Source organism: Patella vulgata, chromosome 5 (genome assembly GCF_932274485.2).
Source record: "Patella vulgata chromosome 5, xgPatVulg1.2, whole genome shotgun sequence".
Taxonomy (NCBI): Eukaryota; Metazoa; Mollusca; class Gastropoda; family Patellidae; genus Patella; species Patella vulgata.
This window is the reverse complement of record NC_065883.2, coordinates 24,893,474-24,908,034: the sequence shown is the minus strand read 5'-3', so window position 1 is coordinate 24,908,034 and position 14,561 is coordinate 24,893,474. Positions and strand designations below refer to the sequence as shown.

The window sequence follows — 14,561 nt, the reverse complement described above, 5'->3', positions numbered from 1 at the left end:
TGACCATATGAAATAGGTCTAAATCTGTCTTAGGACATGATGAAGTCCAGGGTGCGTCGCACTGAAGGCATCTGATTCATTTGTATGCAAACACACACTGTAAAAAAACTTGTGTTGAAACAACACAAACTTGTGTTGTTTTCAACACAAGTAAGGTGTCTCTATTTAACAACACAAACTTGTGTTGAAACAACACAAAACTTGTGTTAAATGTTGAAACAACACAAAACTTGTGTTAAAATTTATCAAACAACACAAACTTGTGTTGAAACTTGTGTGAAAATCTACACAAAACTTGTGTTGAAATTTTTGAAACTTGTGTTGAAATTTTTGAAACTTGTGTTGAAATTTTTGAAACTTGTGTTGAAATTTTTGAAACTTGTGTTGAAATTTTTGAAACTTGTGTTGAAATTTCTGAAACTTGTGTTTTTCCCAAATTTATATACAGTATAGCAACCTTTTTATGCAGGACCCATCTCTTTGCTCTGTTAGACCTGTAAAGTTTGATCAAAGAAGGAAACAAAATTTTTTTTTGTTTTTGTAAGATTATTATTTATTCATAAAATCATAGGAAAAAGTAAATTAATACATCAAAACTAAATAGATATTTGAAATGTTAACAGAAAAACAGAGAATTCTAATACTAATTATATTGTGTTATATATAATGACCCCCCCCCCCACACACACACACACACCCCACTTTACCCATCACAAAATATAACATAGCTATTTAAATTGTTCTTAACCCCACACACTTTACCTATCACAAAATATAAAATAGCTATATAAATTGTTCTTTACCCCAAAACAAGAACTGAGAATATACTATTCAAAAAAAGTAGGGGATATTTGATTTTGGGGGCATAATACTAAAATATGCAAATGACTACGAAAAAAGTCACTATAGAACCTAACAGAAGAAACATTTCCAGTTACATGTGACGCCCAAACGCACCAATAGCTACCGCATGGAATGCAGGTGATGCTTGGGATCATCATGGGGGTCCAACCCAAGATTTGCACGACTCTGACTTTGAATGTTACAGTCATTGTGGCATTGAATTCCAGGGTGGAAACATCAGTTTAATTGTTTTAGTGACCAGAAAACAAATTTTGATATGCGTCGGCTTACCCAAAATGAAAGGTTACGTGCCCTTGGCATGCTACAGATCGGCACAACACAGGCGGTTGTGGCGCGGACGATGAATGTTTCTCAGTCTGTCATAAGCAGGCTATGGTCCAGATACCGTGATACACAATCTGTACAGGACAGACCACGCTCAGGTCGACCAAGGGCGACAACTCAAGCCCAGGATCGATTTATCCGTACCTTGGCCTTGAGAAATCGTGTCATCACAGCAAATCAGATCAGCGCTCGTCTTCAAACAAACACTGGTGTGAGAGTGAGTGGCCAGACGATTCGGAATCGACTGCATAGGGGTCACCTTCGCGCCCGACGTCCTCGCGTGATCCCTTGTTTGAGAGATCATCACATTCAGGCAAGACGTCGTTGGTGTAGGGATCGTCAACACTGGGATAATCGACGCTGGAGCAATGTGATGTTTTCAGATGAGTCAAGGTTCACTGTTGATTTTTTGGACAGACGTAGGAGGGTGTGGCGTCGTCGAAACGAGCGCTTCCAAGACGTTAACGTCATCAGACATGATCGATTTGGGGGTGGTTCTGTTATGGTGTGGGGAGGCATCACTGTTGCTGGAAGAACGGCTTTACATGTTGTTGCAGGGCGTGTTACAGGCCAGTACTACCGGGACAACATCTTGGCAGTCCATGTTGTGTCGTTCGCACGACGTCATGGCCGCCGTTTCATCTTCCAGGATGACAACGCAAGATGTCACAGGGCCAGGATCGTTACAGGTTACCTCCAACAACAGAACATCACCACATTACCTTGGCCAGCACTGAGTCCCGACCTCTCCCCCATCGAGCATGTCTGGGACATGCTTGGACAGAGGTTACGTCAATGTCAACAACGTCCTGCCAATGTCCAAGAACTTGCTGCTGCGTTGCAACAGGAATGGGACAATCTGGACCAAAATGACCTTAGACGTCTCATTAGGAGTATGCCACGTCGGATCAATGCTTGTTTGGCAAACAGAGGAGGATTTACCCGTTACTGACTTGGTTGTGATGCTGTGGTAACTTTGCTGTTTGACCCCGGGTATCATTTTACCCTTATAATGGTCAGTCTGTACCTTACTTAGTCTAACGATCATTTGGAATAAATCGATGAATGTGAACTTCATTTCATTTTGTCATTTGTTTCTTGGTCAGTTTCATTAGGTGACTTTAATAACACTTAAAAATCAAATATCCCCTACTTTTTTTGAATAGTATATAAAGATATGTACACAGTATCCCTACCCCATACTCCAAAATATATAATTCAAATAATATCTAAATTTAATAACATCCAAACCAAGCACTAAGATTAATTATGCACTAAATTGAAACAATTTCAAAAACTGAAAAGTGCTACAAAATCACACTACAAGTGATTTGTGAGACATATAGAAATAACTAATATACACAGAAAACTAACAAATGAAAAATGCACTATTTTGCAGGAGTAATAATATGATGTAAAACCTTTTCCTCATTAAAAAAACCCCAAACAAAATGAATATTTTGTAAATAAAAGAAGCAAAACATCAAGATTACAGGATTGAAATAAAAAAATATCATATGTACAAAAAATTTATATACAATCACAAGTCATAAGCCACAGTGGTTCAGTGAGTATAAGGTGTTGGCCGAGAAATTTCAACTGGATTTTCCGGCATAGTTCCCACTTGTCAGTAGTGTTGGATATGGCAAGGGATAATTGGGTACAAGCCCGGAATCGAAAGAGAGAGAGAGAGAGAGATGGGGTTTAACGTCCACTTGACACAAACTAGGTCATTTCGGGATTAACATATGGTTTAATTTTATTTCAATAATTCGTTGCGCATAGGGGTCTTTAGCAGTGGGAGGAAACCGGAGGTCCCGGAGAAAACCCACAAGATTGGACAGGCGACCCTACTCCTTGTCACGTACAACCGGGGATTCGAAACCACGCCAGTTGACTCAATGACAGGCCGTATGATACCGCACGCACGTACTTACCATTCGGCCATCCACCACCCCCTCCCCCATTCCCGGAATCGAAACCATCCCCACTGCGTTCACTTAGAAGAACCCTTGACAATTGAATTATTTGACTCAATGACAGACTTCCTGATCAAATGTGTGCGTGTTAATCATTGCCCCCCCCCCCCCCGGGTTCCCGTTAAAGAACCCTTGACAGTTGAAATATTTGATATAAGATTAGGGTGTATGGCAGAATCACTCTAAGAACACAGAAAAGTAGGATACTAAACTGTATTTCATTTCATAAGCAAGGGAAAGTCACCTTTATGTAGGTCAAGGTTTTTTGTAATTCTGGGTGTATTTGATCTACATTTGGTTTCTAGTAATGCCTATTAAATACTTTATGATTTCTGACCAAATTCTAAGTGATATATATGTCACTTTACTTGCTATATTATACATACATTTCTGAAGAGAATTAAAATCTAATTGTGTTTTAGAAGAAAATTTAACATTAAAAACAAAAAATAAATATTTAAAAATTGGGTCAAATGCATTCTTTCCCACAAGTATAAAATAAATTGATGCTTGGGTTTTCTTGTTGTTATCATACAGCAAATACTCTTTCAATGGTGTTCCAGCCTAAAAAATAAAAAGTAGGCAATAAGAATACTTTCTATGGTTCACAACGTTTAAATAAACAATTTATTTTGCCACATCGAGACCTGAGTCTCTATTTGGTTTCAACTTTGCGTAACTCTTATTGTGTCTTGTCCAGTTACAGACCCAGGCAGATTATTATGCTCAAATCAAATGAGTTAGAAGTCAGAAAAAAGTCTTGATATTTGGGACTGAAGTCTCATAATAGGTCAACTATTCACCCTTTCATACATGTATTGTCTGCAAATCCAGATTCCCTACTACATCATGGCAGCACCTATTTACTTGGCAATGTCTAATTATTTTTGGACCCATTCTTATTTTATTTCCATTGACAACAAATTGGATATTATCCTTTAAAATCTATTGAAATCTATTTGAAAGTAAAATACTGTCCATCATTATTTTACTGCTATTTACTGTAAAAATACACATACATGTAGGGCCTATCGCAACTTGAAGGAAATCAATGGATGTGATTGGCAAAAATCAAGCATGCCAAGTACTTGAAACAGCATAGTCCTAGGCATTGCCCCAAGAAGAATAACTAGATTACCAAGCAAGTGTATAGAAGTACTTCCTGATTAAAAATACAAATATATATGTTACTTACATTTTGCGTGTTTTCCCCTTGTCAGTGATACAGGACGGAGGACCTGACAAGGACAGCTGTCTAGTCGTTCGGATGGGACGAAAAACCGAGGTCCCGTGTACACATTGGCGTGCACGTAAAAGATTCCTTGGCAATTGGAATTCGATATAAGAGTAGGCTGTAGCGCTGCTGCCCGGGCAAAATTCCCTTCATAGCACACTGTATGGCGTATGCCCGTCTTCATTAGCCCAATTTATGAGCAAAACAGTAGGATGTTAAACCCCATTTCATTTCATTTTCAAAATTATAAAATAATTTGATGGCTTAATATTCAAAAGGTACAGTCCTTTATGTTTATAAAATTGTACGGGAGCCATAAAAAGCTCCTGATACCTTGAATATATGCAGTTTAAAAGTAAACAAAAATCTCAATATTTAGGAGAGAGAGAGAGAAATGGGGTTTAACGTCCATCCAACCCCCCCCCCACCAAGTGTATAGAACCAGTTCCTGATTTAAAAAGCAAATATGCATGGTACTTACATAGTCTTTGTCTGACGTCTCCACAATATCAATAGCCCTTTCCAACTTGATCTTCCGAGGTGGGTAACTGAAAAAAAAAATGGCAATGTATTAGTTGGCTTAAATTGACTAGACAGTTTTGATTAATTAAAAAAATGTTAATTTAATTACATTTGTTTTGTTTCATGTGTTGGTTTGCTTTGCCACAGATGAGACAGTGATATCTACATATAGCTAAGATTCTGTCTCTGCTCATACATGACGTGTACAGTTTTACTATACTAAACTGAATTTTAGATTTCAAAATAGCATAACAATCTTTTCTATTAGAATTGAATAGTTACCCACCAAGAAAAAGCTGCTCTATCATCATTTTTTCCAGCCATTTCTTCTTCCATTTTTTTCTTTTATAATTTCTTTTGTTATTACATGATCTTTTTCTGGGTGATTTGCATATACATCCAATATTGAAACTGAAAAAATAAATACATGATATGTAATTTACGATTAAAGCTACCTTAGCATATATACAAACTGTGTGATATGAAATTGAAACTAATGTATCTATATGTATCAAAAGTTTTAATCCCAAGGAACTACCTAAGCCATAAAAGTCTATCTTAATAATCCTTGTTTGTCACATGGTTTAACTGTCGCAGTAATTAGAAGACGGCCATGGTGACTGAGTAAATTAGGTGCTGGCACACTAGCATGGAGGCCACAGGTTATCTCTTGGGGTTGACCGAGAAAGCTCATCTTGATTTTGCAGAGTGGTTTTCCCTGAGATCCAATGTACACATTGGCGTACACATAAAAGTTCTCTTGGCAGTTTGAATTCGGTATGAGAGTAGGCCATAGTGTCGCTGCCCAGACAAACATTTTCACTTAGCACAATGCATTAGACCAGTCGGAGCTGACCAGTAGGACGTTGTCTTTAAACCCCATTTCATTTCAGGTAATCTAGTATTTTTCTAGTAAGATTGAAGTCTCTCTACTTTCTTTATATGTAAATATCATATTTGAAATAAGTCATACTTTTATTCGATATGGGGTGGGGCTGGGGGGAATGGTCTAGTAGGTAATGCATGCGCATGAAATCACAGGGTCTGTCATTGTGTTAAGTGACATGGTTTCAATTTCAAGGAGTAGAGTCGCCTGTCCAATCTCTTGAGTTTTTTCGCTGGGTCATTCGGTTTCCTCCGTTTTCTAAATACATGTACCCCTACGCCAAGCGAATTATTCATATTAAATTGAAGCATACCTTCTCTAATCTCTGGGTCCTTTTGTTTCCTCCTTTTGCTAAATACCCATACCCGTAAGCGAATTATTCATATTAAATATAACCTTACCTGTCCTTTTTCCCGAAACGACCTAGCGTCTGTAGGCTAAGTAGATATAAGGACCCATCTTGCAACAACTCTACATGTAGGTTCGTGCATAATTAATATTACAGTAACATACCAATTTTTAATACATGTAGAATGAGACAGTGTGCAGGGAAAGGGTGGAAACGGAAGTAGGCTAATCCTCGTCGTAGTTGATTACCGGTATGCATATAGGCACAACATGGACTACTTGATTCTTCAAATACAAGTACATGTAAGGCCTTGTTTATGTCATTTCTCTCTCTCTCTCTCTGTTGCATGTAAGTGCCATATAAATACTTTATTTTGGATTGTATGTTCACATACACTAATCATTGTAGGACATTGGTAAAAAAAATAATAGAAAATATAAAAATTAATTGAAATTTTTAACTGTTTTTCTTCGATTCAATGCCAATGGAGTCCTTGGTAAATTCTCAATAATTATTGCTGGAAGGTGGAAAGAGTCACATATCATCATTGACTGGAAAAAATAATAAAACTATAGAGAAACTTCCACAGGCTGATTCTAGTTCCATTATTTATTAACTGTGACTGAATCAGGCAAAAATGGGGCCTAATATTAAATATTACACAGACTCACAGAGGTTGAACAACGGATTACATGTCATTTGGGACTCACGTCATTTGGGACTCGCGTCATTTGGGACTCAAAAAAATATGACCACGACATTTGGGACTCGGGTATACGACGTTTGGGACTTTGGTATACGTCGTTTGGGACTCGTGTTAACGACGTTTGGGACTCGGGATAATTTATTAGAAATAGGCCAATTCAAAACACGAAAGAAAATATTTAATAACATGAAACACGTGGTTAGTAAAAGGCTCAACCAAACGATAAAACATTAGTTGCACTTACGGTTCTTTGATAATCATCGTTTCTCATAAAAGTTTTATATTTATTTAAAACGAATAATATGCTGATGAATTTATTTGAAAATGACCTACACAAAAAACAAAATAAATATTTACACGACATGCAATCTTTTTTAACAAGCCCCTAGAAATTGTTAACGATAATCCGTGAGCTGCACGTTGACATGCTTGTCGTAGATGGCAATACCAATTGATAAATTAGTGCGTACAAGGCAAAGTTTTTTTGTGGAAAATATAAGAAATGGCAACGAACAAAGCGGGATAATTAAAGCTGATTAACTGATAATCCCAATGTTATTACAGTATGTTCAAAGAAACCTAACGGTTCTTTGGTGGATGAGAAAAAAAGTGAGTTGTCAATCATCGAGAATGGCGGCCGTGTGTTGATTGCAGTTATACCGTTTCAGGAAAAAACATTAGCAGTGGTCGGTCAATCAAGCTCGTTTACTATTTATAACGCAAATTTTTCGTTTCGGTTAAAACAAAATATACGTCCATTTTAATTGGCCGAAGGATGTGTGACTAATAGAAATATGGCGGGCGGACAAACTGACCAAACAGTATATTTCGAGGTATTTGAGGTAAGCTAATTTAATATTATATCATAACTGCATGTGCATACTTGTGTTTCTGTGTGATTAAATATTCAAAAAATCATTCTTAGTATACAGCCTCGACACCAGTCCGCCTTGAATTGCAATGTTTGTTTTGTGTTCTGGGCGCCATTTTGAAAAAAACTGACATGACCTATATAATACAATCCAGCGATAGTGCAGTCAATTTCCTTTAACAGGGAATCCGAATTTGTTAATTTTCTGCAATATCACTTCGGTGGTAGCGGACGTTAAATAAAGCTATTTCACGTACAAAGACCTACAATAAAATCCAGGTGAATTGGGAAAAATATTCATGTATTTTCTTGATGAAGAGTAGCTATTTCAATTTGTAAATACCCAGTCATCTTAGACAAATAATAATTCCAACTTCAAATCAGTTGTATTTATTCAAATCATACTATGAATAATTGTATTTTTCCACTTGCATAATAATAAAAACTTGACTTTTATTATTTTATTTTTTCAGGCCAAGAACATGGAAAATTGGTAATTGCCTTGTATCACTGCTAACTATAAGGCACAGGGAGCCTTGGGCAGAAATGATAATAATATGTTTCTCAGATATGTTACTGTGTACAGACTGAACAAAAAATATATATACACTTGCTATTACATGTACATTATATCATTGGCAATAATAAGATCCAATTTTAGTTTTTAGTTACACACTGTTAACCACCAATAGATGACAATAAATCATAAAATGTATTCAGCTCGACGTAAGACTTAAATAAATAGATACAGTTGGTTTAACTTGAATAGAAGTTTTAATTATCTATGCTGCATATATGCATATATCACCTTGCAGCTGAATCACATTACATATCTTTTTAGTTGATGTTCATATCGTCTTACGTATTTGTCAACATCAATGTGACCTTGTTCTATGTCACATTAGCCTTTTCAGACTTGTTACCACGAATTTACTCACCACACCCTCGCATAGTTATGAATTTATTGTTTCACTTGACTAAAGAAACATTTTGTAGGAATGTATGCTTTTATAGATTGGACACTTGTTTGCAATATCATTGTCGGTGGAAACTGGCACTATACCTAAAGAATGACTGAACAAATAGCGGAGACGGGGTTTCAGCCGGCTGATTTAAATTATTTCTTTAAATGCAGTAAAGCTTGAAATATGTCAGTTTTCACTCTTTAGAATGTTTTTGTAAATAAGTTTTTATTGTAGTTTCCGTGGCGTATTCCCAATAAGCGTTAGAAACAAAGATATACACCCTTAATTCCGGTGCCGATAAATGTTGGGTTGTGTGGAACATGCTAACAAATCTCAGGTACGATATATGTTTGATTCTGGTTGAGAACAGCATGAGAGCAACATGAATGTTTTCATTGGAGATGAGACGCAAATATTCAAAGGGGTCAGACAAACTCTAAACCAACCGCGTTCCCTTTACTGAGTCCCTTCAAAGGAGGCCCTGTCTGTCTACCTGTGGAATAACATGCATTTGTATCTGTTAAATTTGCGTGGTAGACAGATTGATATTATTTATATAACGTCTTACCCCAAACAAATTGCAAAAGAAACCATGAAGTTTCTGAGAGCGATATTTCGTAATTAGTGTGCTTTAATGGTGGGAGAATAAATAATTTCTTTTTAAATTTTTCAAACACAAACTGGTCATATATAAAATAGCATTTTCTGACAAGACCAGCGATAATCTCGTAAGATATGACTTTTACTATGTCTATTAAATGGTTTTCGACGTCTCTTCAAGGTCACCGTCATGCGCCAAAGTCGTGAAACGCACCGTCGAGGGATTTGTTGGGGCCTGTCTCCCCCAGAAAAATTTCTAGAAATTTCAAGTCGGTCTTGCCTGGCCGTGAATACGGCAACCTGAAAGTGGTCGATTTTAATGTAGACATCTGAACTCCAATCAACAAATCAATCAACCAGGCTGTTGTCGTTGCATTCACATGACACCAGACGTGTCACCGATGAAACAAATATGCCTGAAACAAATGTCGCTGTTAGTGCGACCCATTTGTGACAATTTCAAGGTCCCAAATAATAGTCCTTTTTTACTATTAATAGTAATTCAATCAGTAAGTGCTATTTACCTTATAATAGTCGTCTTGGCTTTTACCCGACATTACACAAAACACCAATGGTAACTGTCGGGTGGTCTCTCCAGTCTTAATGAAGGCGTGGATGGAAAACAGCTGAGACCATGGCTTGTTCACCACCCGAAAAGTTGCATCCATATACCAAGTTTTTGCGCGTGCGAGTAGTTGCATCTGTCTATCAGTACAAAAAATGTGATGGCGCCTTTCCCCAACTTTTACTCTTTTTTGATAAAATCCCGGTGCACTATGATCGATGAAATCTTCGTCAAGCTAAAACAAAAAATAAATAAAAAAGTACATTTAATTACATGTTAATAAATAAATAAAATTGTACATTTAATTACATGTTAATAAATTCTTATATACATGGGTATTTAATTGCATGAATACTTACGCTTGACAACACGTCAGTGGGATCTTTTGGTCGCAGAGTCTGTCGGGTTCTTTGTAGCGACCTTACAAGTGCTGCCATGGGTGGTCTGCTATGAATGGGTTCTTCTGCAGAACCGACACTGGATAAAACTCTCTCCGCTATTGAGGAACATGACTTGGTAAAAACATTTCCTTTGGCTTCATGCTTTGCCTGTAATGATAAGATAAAACATATTAAACTACAAATATATTATTGGTTTATTTATATTTTATTTATTTACACACATATATAAATTTTTAATTTAATTGATATATAATTTTTAAACCTACTGTAACTTTTATCTTGGTGCCGTGTGTATACCGGGTTCTGCTGGGTGAAGATGGTTCTTTAAGCCTGGTTGGTATGTATCACCATCTTGGATTACTGTTGCCGGACATCGTGTTGGTCCGCTTCTTTTGGAACACCTCCAAATCGTAGTTTTCTTCTCTGTCTAAAATATATTAAATTCATTTATTATTATAGAGTTAACTAGGTTAACTAGAGTTAATTATCTTTACATTTTGTAGCTGAAATACATTTCTATACAAGGTAGTTAACTAGGTAAAATAAATCACCCTACCTTAATTGTATAACTAAACCCTTGGTTGTCAAACAACTTGGACTTGCCACGGGAGGAACCAGCTTCTACCTGCGTATACACCACTACGGGTTCTTCGTCGCAGAAGACACTAACGTCGGCATCGTCTGAGATGGAGGACTCCATGACCGGAACTGGCTCATCGTATCGGGTTTCGGCTGTAAACGATTCTTCTACTTCCTTAGGTTCAGTTGTTGGGACCTCCATAACTTCTTCTTGTTGTTCGTCCATATCTTCCGTCTGCTTATTAGATTTAAGGTTGTTTTTTTAAACATAAATTAGATTACAATTCAACTAACACAAAAGTGTAAAAAGATTTTTTTCTAGTCTGTGCCCGCGTTTATGTCTACTCTTGGCAAAATCGTTATAATATAAAAAAATCATGAAACAAGAATCAAAATGGCCGCCAATCGGGTCTCCAACGCCAATCCAACCTCCCAAGATATAATTTCAAAACAGATTCTTACCTGCTGGTTCAAGTCGAGCCGTTTCTGCTTTAATCATAATGTGATTCTGTAATGTAAGTATTTGAACAACATCGTAGCGCCGAACAACTAATGTTAATTAAGCATGATTTCAGAAAAATTGAACAGATTTGATAATAACATGCCGAAATTTTTTTCCTGACCGCGCCATATTATAAACATGAACTTCCGGTTTAAATTGTTGGAGTTTTTTTTAAGGAAACGAAATACTAACATTATACAGAGAAACAATATCGATGCTAAATTACATACATGGTATTATTTTTTTTATATAAATATTCACAAACCTGCGGTCTTGTATTCTATGTGACCATTAGCTTACATTTGTCAAACATATCACTGCTCCAAAATCATTTCAGCACGTTGTTAAATGTTAAATTAATTGTGTGAAATCACTTCATTTAATGTCCGCTTCCACCGAGATGATATCGCAGACAAAATGTAGCCTATAGTACGTTGATTTTATCAACCAATCACATTCAATAACAGTTTTACTTATTTTCTTGTCAACGCATTTGGAGTCAATTGTTAAAATCACACCGGGCATGAGCGCTCAACAGGCCTTTGATCTACCAGTTTATTGGGCCCAACTTTATTTTAACTACAGACATCTTAACACCAATTAGCATTCAAGTCTGTCTGGCTATATTGTCTGAGTAAAAAATACCTTTCTCTTACTTGTGGACCCCGGATTAAGACTTTGTATGGAGTTCAAATTTAAAAAAAAAAATATCTGTTGACGGTACACATTACTTGTGTTAATTATATGGAAAAAACACAAGATTTGTGTTAATGCATTAAAAAGAACACAAGTTTGTGTTAATGCAATGCAAAACAACACATAATTTTCACACAAGTACTTGTGTTGAGATCCAACACAAGTTTTTTTTCAGTGCACCAATTCAAAGCAAAATCAACCGAGTTTCTCTAATTGTGGAGGTTATGCTCAGGGGAATATAAAACACTTTCTTTCAATCTTTCAAAACATGCAGCATCAGGCCGACACATTATTACTGGAAGGACCCATGTTGTTTTTTTTCCAAAATTAAAAAAAAAAACACTACGCAAATTGATGACAAAACAGCGATAACGAAAGTTTACTTTATTGAGGTCCAATACGTTTTGCTCGTGGCATCTTGGAAATATTTACAGGTCGTTAGACCTCCCAGGTTTCAGTTGTTTCGGTTTTAATTGAAGAAGCAATTTCAACGAACAACATAAAGATGTAGTACCATTCCCAGGAATGAATTTTATTTCCTGAAAGAGCTATTATCTCGGTGGGGTGATTCCTTAGTTTTGTTTAAATCGGGTTAATCTGACACTAGTGGTGTGCTACCGAGTGATAAATCGTTTTATTTTGCTCAAAGAATATTCTCCAGCGATATAGGGGGTTCAATTTAACGTTGTTATTTTCCAACTTGAGTACAGCCAGCAGCAAATCATTTCTTTCCATCATGGTGATAAACTTAATCAGTCGACAGTTCCTTTCTTTATAATTAAACGATTTCGTCTGAACTAATGCTATTTAAACATCTGCTGAGTCTGCATTATGAAACATGAATAGGGATTATTTAATTAACATATCAGCTAAGTAGAGACAGTAAAATATATTATCAAATACTATTTATTGCCTCGGATATATTCTGTTGTGGTGTTTTAAACATCTTCTAGGTCTCCATTATGGAACGGGTAGAGGAATTATTCAATTTACATATATATGTATATACTCTTTATTACCTCATATAGATTGTACAGCTGGAATTTTAAGCGTCTTCTGGCTCTGCACTATTAAACTAGAACAGGTATTGTTCAATTGTACTCTTTATACATAATGCGAGGTGGAACAAATTGTTAAGTTATAGGCCAGGTGTCTAAGAATATAAGGATTTTATGATTTTTTAAAGACATGATTTCATAATATAAGTACCCCGGAGAAAAAATATAGCAATTATTAAAATAGTAATGCCCGCCTTTAATATGTAGGTAAATATTGGCTAAGTTCTAAAGACCTTAATTTGCAAACAGTCTCAAAATAGGAGGAGCACGTGATTTACATGTATCTCCCAAATATACAAACTTTCAATTCTTATACTTACCGATTTTACAAATTCATTACACTCAAGTTTACCAAAATTGAAAATTTTAACAAATAAAACTGTCTCAAAATAAGAGATTATACAACTTTAATATTATGAGTTCGCCATGTTTAAAGACTTTTTGATTTCATAAACGGAAAGCAGGGTATAAACACTGCGATTGAATGCCACGATGACTTAAGAGAGACGGAAGCTCACCTCGCATTGAGAATATCAAACGTTCACCACTGCACGTATCTCAATAAGGCGTTTATTAACAAGGAGTACCTAGGTTCGATCTCGGTGCTGGCCGAAAAAGTTGTCCGTGATTTTCCAACGTGGTTTCTCCTTGTCGTGGGTTCACGGCGGAGGGGCTGGTAAGCAACAGCGTCTAGTCGATCTGATGGGACGGAAAGAACCCTAGACAGTTGGAATTCAATTGCTATACAGGCAAACGTACACACATACGCCCGTCCTCATTCACTCATTCATTTCACCATTGCCCAACCTTGTTGGTAGATTTTGTTGCGGGTTTCAGCGGTAGACACTTAATGATATGTCATGGCCGTTAACCTAATATTTTCCGTAAATAATTTGTTGTGATCATACAGGTGGTATGATAATAGGATCATTCTTGTGTTAACTTGACAATTTAAATCGGTAATTGTCTCATTCCCATACATTGAAAATAACCCATCTCGGGTAAATTAAATGAAATGAATTTGCTTCTGACTATTGATCGAACAGCTATTCACGTTAAACTTGTTTTCTGCTTCAACTTAATGTTTAAAACTGAAAGCTTGATTCCCAATAGACCATGAAAATTATTTAGATTTACAGTTGGACAATATCATGACATCACACCACTAGCTAATATAACACCAATACATAAAGTGGCTTTTATTCACACCAATGAAAGGAGTTATCGGCCCCCACGCGATTTCAAAGTATTTAATTTACCTCTTTTTTCAAATCCCGAAACTCTTTCACATTTAATATTCTGTCTGTAATCGTTGGAAAAGAGAATAAAAACATCCAACATAATCATTGGTATGGCGATTGGCAGATTACTCAGAAACGCAAAGGCCGTAATGCATAATATATTAGAATACAGTAAAAGACTGACATGACGACAATATCATATAGCACTGGTTCGCTTTA

The 14,561-nt window shown here is 36.3% G+C and overlaps 1 protein-coding gene and 1 long non-coding RNA gene across 8 annotated transcripts in view; one reads left to right on the top strand and one right to left on the bottom strand.

Annotated features, from left to right (window-relative positions):
* Nucleotides 1-14,561, top strand: part of LOC126820871 (amiloride-sensitive sodium channel subunit alpha) — a 110,180-nt gene that overhangs the window by 16,548 nt on the left and 79,071 nt on the right. The window lies entirely within an intron of this gene.
* Nucleotides 4,897-12,046, bottom strand: LOC126820872 (uncharacterized). Of its 7 annotated transcripts, none has more exons than XR_008788168.1 (5): nt 10,225-10,409; nt 9,825-10,100; nt 6,620-6,709; nt 5,210-5,334; nt 4,897-4,949 (listed from the first exon to the last, which is right to left on the bottom strand). It is a non-coding gene; the product is annotated as an uncharacterized LOC126820872 (long non-coding RNA). The 7 variants fall into 7 exon arrangements; XR_008788171.1 differs by having other exon boundaries at nt 6,620-6,675; XR_008788170.1 differs by lacking the exon at nt 6,620-6,709.